The sequence below is a fragment of the Lissotriton vulgaris genome, chromosome 8 (genome assembly GCF_964263255.1).
Source record: "Lissotriton vulgaris chromosome 8, aLisVul1.2, whole genome shotgun sequence".
Lineage (NCBI taxonomy): Eukaryota > Metazoa > Chordata > Amphibia > Caudata > Salamandridae > Lissotriton > Lissotriton vulgaris.
Genome location: NC_141696.1, coordinates 1143863866 through 1143870301, shown reverse-complemented (window position 1 = coordinate 1143870301; position 6436 = coordinate 1143863866). Strand labels below are relative to the sequence as shown.

The 6436-nt window shown below is 43.8% G+C and overlaps 1 protein-coding gene across 2 annotated transcripts in view; it reads left to right on the top strand.

Annotated features, from left to right (window-relative positions):
- The first annotated feature begins 341 nt into the window (after nt 1–341).
- Nucleotides 342–6436, top strand: part of LRRC63 (leucine rich repeat containing 63) — a 467503-nt gene continuing 461408 nt past the window's right edge. For both annotated transcript variants that reach the window (XM_086935002.1, XM_086935001.1), the window contains exon 1: nt 342–602. The gene's annotated coding sequence lies outside the window, so the exon portion shown is untranslated. The remainder of the gene's footprint in view (nt 603–6436) is intronic.

The following is a 6436-nucleotide window of genomic DNA, read 5'->3' as shown; positions in this document are numbered from 1 at the left end:
AAGTGGAAACATCAATTTCCTAGAGCAACAACTTCTCCAAAGTGCGTTCGTTGTTGCAGACTCACAATATTTTCACTTGGTAACTCAGCCTGCTTCATAGAAAAGTTAAGGTTTATCAGCTTTGTTATGTATCACGGCCTGACGCCCGGTTGTGGCGCTACAGAGTTCTAAAATAAGAACTTGATTCTCTAGAATTAACTTTGTTCTTCATAGGAACTCTATATAGCAAACGCATTCTAGTTTAGCACTCTAGTTCTGTGTGGGCGTGTCCCCTTCCGTAAACCACCGTGATTGACTGGTGACATGAACGAATCCCCGCCCTTTAATGACCAGTCCCTCCCGCGGGTTGTCTAGTCCCTCGTTGCTAGGCCGGTCTCCATGGACTCCAGCGCTGGCCGTCGGAGGAGGGGTGGCAGCCCGAGGCACGAAGAAAGGGGGCCCAGGGACCGAGGAGGTCGCCCTGCCATTCCTCCCCCGCGAAAGTCGCTCGTGGAACAGAGTCCCTGGGCATGAGTCGGACTCCGGTTTCCGGGGGTGTGGCAGGAGGGGGCTGTCTGCAGCTGCCGAAGGTCTCGTTTCTCAGCCCTCCCCTAGGGCCATAGGTAAGAGGCTGCAGGCATAGTTATAATACTGGCTTAGCGTGATACCGAGTAATCGAGACTAATTTACTTTCGAGTGCAACGTGTGTAGACTAGGAAAGCCGACATTAGTTAGCAATCGGTGTCTGGGGGTCGGTATTTAAATTGGCCTCGTTCATTTGAAGTCCGTGGCATTCATTGCTCGAATGGCCAGATGTGAAACCTTTGAGGCAGTACTGTACTACCGTCATCGGTCTCTGGCTATACCTGCATTTTGTCAGCAGGACTTGGGCAGAATTGGCACAACTCTTTTCGAACGTAAATGTCTGCTATGAGCCCGTGGAAAACGCTCACATCTCCAATTCTCGCTGCATGACTGCCCATCGGGTGCAATACTTTCTTTGATCAACCTTAAAAAGAGCTTACAGGATTACAACAGCGAGGGGCTTTGTCTACAACCACATGTTTGTGGACAGGAGTACATGTTTTGAATGGGCAGAAGATGTGTGCTTTCACAGAAAATGGACTTTACTCTCCAAGAGCTGTAATAATTTGTTCATCAAATTGCACAATTATGATGCTTTATGATGTCTAGCTATTGTGTTTCAATTTAGCTTTAATTTTAGATCAGACACCCGTCCTGCAGTGGAATCTATGGCCCTATGGTATTCTCATCCACCCTGCCTTCTCTTCCCATCATCAACTTCAGAGATACTTAAAATGGCACCTCTTGAGAGAATGATGTGTTTTCTTTCTAACCCTAACTCTATCCTTCCCTAAACTGGAAAACATTACTACACCTTAATGCTGTTCATCCCAGAAACCTAAATAGCCCTTACTACTTACTCCCTAACACTAACCATCCCAGAATCCTAAAAACGCTATCCTTTTCTGAACCCTACAAACCCCTTACTACACCCTAATACTGTCCTTCCCTGAACCCTACAAATCTCTTAACACTACCTATTCCTGAACCTTACAAGCCACTTACTACCCATTAATGCTACACCTCCCAGTGAACCCTAACTACCCCTTAATGCTTCCCTACCTTCAACTCTAAAAAACTAAAAACTCTTCCAATTCCTTAATTGTACTCATCCCTGAACTATAAAACCCCTTACCACTCCTTAAAGCTACCTTTCCCTAAACCCTAAAATCCCTTGCAACCATTTCACGCTACTCTTCCCTGAATCCTAAAAACCTTACTACCCCTTGATGCTACCCTTCCCAGAGTAGGAAAAGTTACTTTTATACCCCATAATGCCACAGTTTCCTGAACACTAACAATTACTTACTACCCATTAACGCTACCCTTCTGTGAACTTTAAAAACTCTGAATACTGCTTAACGCTACACTCCCTGCTGATGTGTCACTGCTATTGTGCATAAAATTATAAAACAACACCACATAGAAGGCTTTTCCCCAAATGATGCAGGCTCAAGACATCTGGAATTCATTTGAAAAAACATGTATTCTTAAGGAAGCAGTTTTGTTAAGCACATCACTACCAGAAAAAAACCATAAACCCCATTTGGTGCACTGACATGGAATCACCTTGGAAATACTAAAATATTATTGTTCTGTGGTTGTATGCTAAGTGGTGTGTAGGTTATAGTCCCAATAACAACAGAACACTGGCTTTTCCAGATTATTCAAGCAACGGAAACATTCCTACAATAGTAAGAACCATAAGTCAGACCAGTTCTTTATTTGTGATTTATTTTCTCAATATGAATTAGTTTGGAAATTTACAATAAACAACTCTCACTGACATGTATATAAATAAATATTATGTGAGCTCACTGCAGGTTCATGACCAAAACAAAAAACAAAAACATATCAATCAATCCATCAATCAATCGGGGATTTGTTTTGTGAAGCGCACTTCTCGCCCGTGAGGGTCTCAAGGCGCTGGGGACTGGGAGTTTACGGGCAGCTCTTGCTCATCTGAAGAGCCATGTCTTGAGGCTCATCCTGAATGCTTGCAGTGTGGGGGTTCATCTGATGCTGAGGGAGAGTTCGTTCCAGGTCTTGGCAGCGATGTAGGAGAAAGATCTTCCTTCCATTCTGGCTCTGTGGATGCAGGAGATTTTGCCCAGAGCAAAGTCGGTGGAGCGGAGGTTTCTCTTGGGGGTGTAGTAGGAGATTCTTTTGTTGAGGTATTTGGGTCCGGTGTTGTGGAGAGCTTTGTAGGCGTGTGTGAGCAGCTTGAAGATCATTCTTTTTTATGACGGGGAGCCAGTGGAGGTCTCGTAGGTGTTGGGTGATGTGGTCTTGTCGTGGGGCGCTAAGGACGAGTCTAGCTGCGGCATTCTGGACGGTCTGGACTTTGTGGAGTAGGAATTTGTTGATTCCGGCGTATAGGGCATACCCGTAGTCCAGTCTGCTGGTTATGAGTGTGTGGGTGACAGTCTTTCTGGATTCGGGGGAATCCATTTGAAGGTCTTTCAGAATATGCGGAGAGTGTTGAAGCACGTGGAGGATACGACGTTGATCTGTCGGTTCATCATGAGGGAGGAGTTGAGTATGATTCAGAGGTTGCGTGCACAGTCCGTGGGTCTGGGAGGGTTACAGAGGGCTTGGGGTCACCAGGTGTAGTCCCATGCAGAGGGGTGGATCTGAGGATGAGGACTTCGTTTTTCTCCGAGTTGAGCTTCAGGCAGCTTCTGCTCATCCAGGATGCGCCTTCCTGGAAACTGTGTCTGGTGATGTCAGGTTCATTGGTGAGAGAAAGGATGAGCTGGGTGTCGTCGGCATAGGATACTATGCTGAGACTGTGTTTTCTGACGATGGTTGCGAGGGGGCCATGCCAATGTTGAAGAATGTGGGGCTGAGGGAGGATCTTTGGGGTACTCCGCATCTGATCTCTGTGAGTTCGTTTTTTTTTTTGTTTTTATATTTTTATTGAAAGTTCATGACAATATCGTAGAAAACACAAACTAATATGACAAAACCAAGTAGTTATACATATTGAAAATATAAATATGGTTGACAGATTTTCAGCTTCTAATAAATAGTATTCGAGCTAGTTAAAACCATTAATATAGCGGGAAATACAAATACAAATAATATGTTAGGATCGTGAGGGAAGTAAAAGCTATGAATGTAAAAAAACTATAAGCCCAGAGTTTTTGACCGCCTCCATGAAGCCACGGGGGCCCAGAGCCTTAGTCCCATATCCCTGGATCTCACTCCCTTCAGTGCGTACAGTTCAGACTCAATGTTGTGGATCCCTAGTAGCCTAGATCTCTGTGAGTTCGAAGAGGAAGGCGGGAGTCTGATTCTTGGAGTTCGGTCTGCGAGGAAGGAGCAGCTCCAGTCTAAGGCAGTACCCTGTATGCCGGTGTCGTGGAGTCTGGCGGCTTGTGTGCAGTGAGAGCCGGTGCTGAAGGCTGCTGAAAGGTCTAGTAGAAGGAGGCTGCCGTGTGGCCTAGGTCGAGGAGTCTGTGGCGACTAGGAGGGCTGTCTCAGTGCTATGGTTTTTGCCGACTCCGGATTGAGAGGTGTCGAGTATCGTGTTGGATTCTTTGAAGCTTGTGAGCTGGTTGTTGACGATCTTCTCAGTGACTTTGGCAGAGAAGGGGAGGAGAGAGATGGGACTGTAGTTCTTGAGGTTCGTTGGGTCTGCGGAGGGCTTCTTGAGGAGGGTTTGACTTCTGCGCCTATCCAGTCATCGGGGAAAGTGCCTGTTTTCGAGGGTGCAGTTGATTGTTCTTCGTAGTTCAGGTGCTATGGCGGAGGTGGTCCTGTGGAAGATGTGCGGCAAGCAGGGGTCGGTAGGAGTTCAGGGGTGTACGCTTCTCCTGTTTTTTTCTGTGTCTTCTGTGGTGACAGGGGTCCAGGTGGTGATGGTCGGCTAGTTGGCATTGCTTGTGGCCGGTGTCGGGTCGGTGCCTTGGTTCTGTTCGTCGAAGTTGTCATAGGGAGTCCTGATCTTGTGATGGAAGAAGGAGCCAAGTTTGTTGCAGAGGTCCTAGGAGGGAGGGAGATCAGAAGTTTTACTTGTGGGTTTGGTGAAGTCTGGTTTGATGTTGAAGAGATATTCTACCACTTCAAGTCACTCAAACCCACTCAGACTAAAAGAAATAACATACATTCTAAACATTAAAAACAGGGATGTCACATTGTAGTATCATTGCTATTAACAACATTCATGGATGGTTTACTACATAAAGATCATTTTTTATCCTTTTTTTAAAGTTAAAAGACAAAAACATATCGTTTGAATCTAAAGCTTGTATTCACAATAGAGAAGAACAACAGAACAGGATTGTGCAATCAACACCAGAAATGTAAATACAGAGGCCTTCTAGGTTAGCCCTAAAAGCCAGTGGTTCTCAAACTTTTTTGTCCCACGGCTCCCTTGAACTGTTGTCCATTGGCCGCGGCTCCCCACTATGTTACTTTTTGGGGGAGGGTGGGTTGGATGTAAGCTCAGCCTCAGGAGTACTTCCATTTCCATTTTTCTCCCTGAAAATAATTGGGATGAAGCTGTTGAAGGTATTATAATCATATACGCAGGGTGTTTCATATTACTATGGTGGCGCCTCTAATAAAATATTTCTAGTTACACTTCTTTGCCCATGCTTTTTTTAGAGAACCCTGTCAAACTTTTCAGCCCACTTACAGTACTAGATAGCACTTGTATGCATGCAGGCAGGCCCCATTGCCAAAGTGTTTCTGCATTTGAAGAATATTTGTATGCACTTCCATTTCTACCCATGTCATATGTGCCAACACACCTGTCTCAAAATGAACAAAGAATTTGCCAGTACTGTGCGATAATTTATACTTTTAACAAGATGTTGAGCGGAAAATTTACTCAACCCAAAGACCACTATTTCAGTCTAGAATCTTATGAAAGAAAATTTGTTTCATTGATTTTTTATTTTCTTTTTCTTTTTACTTTCTTTTAAAACAAAATAAACCAGTCAAATTGAACAAGAAGTTAATTTCGGATGAGTGTTTGCAGTAAACTCATCTAATGTTCAACATGTAAAACACACTTGTTTTAAAGGTTCGTTTCAATACACAAAAACAGAAAAACCAAAGACAATGGGGGTATCAATACCCAAATCACAATTCACCAATACAACATGAAAAATGACGCTTTTAGACAACGATTAGACAATAGACAACATATAGAAGTAGTGAGGCTAATGGGAAACCTCTGTTTAAATTCAAATTATTTCAAATAGGACCTATTGCAGAATCTCTGCTCTAATCTAGGATGGGCCTATACATCTAAATGAAAACGTGCCAGATTAGACATATCTTTTTGCATATACGACCACACGCTATGTTTATATTTTCAGATTTTCAAAAGAAAGTTGGTCGTAAAAACAGAATAAATCAGAATTAATGAGGAGAAGGGAGGGGTCGACGCGTTTCGAATCTCTGCTTAAGTTCAGAGATTCTCTTCAGGACCGACAGACATGATCTGTATCAGTGTTCAAGTCTTAAAGTATAATTGGTGTTTTGATAGTCCAAAGGCCAATTTGAAGGGCAAATGGGGAGTTTAACGTCTAGTTTGGCGTCTTCCCTGCGAGCAAGGAGCGAGTTAAGGAGGATAGAGCATCTATAGAAGGATTTGTCTACAAATTGATTGAGAAGTCGGCTGTCTCCTCCTTAAAATTGCTTCCAATTCAACGCAAGACAAATACATTCCTCTGATTTATTTTTTTAAATGTCCCTCTTTCTTGCTTCCAAATGTTGCCATTATGCCGTATGGTGTTTTACTTCCCTGTGCTCATGGAGAGAGCAGGTCTATCGGGAAATATGTGTGTACTGGAAGTACCTATGGTTCAAGTACACATGACAATACCTAAAAACAGTTAGGGCCCGATTACTATGTCGT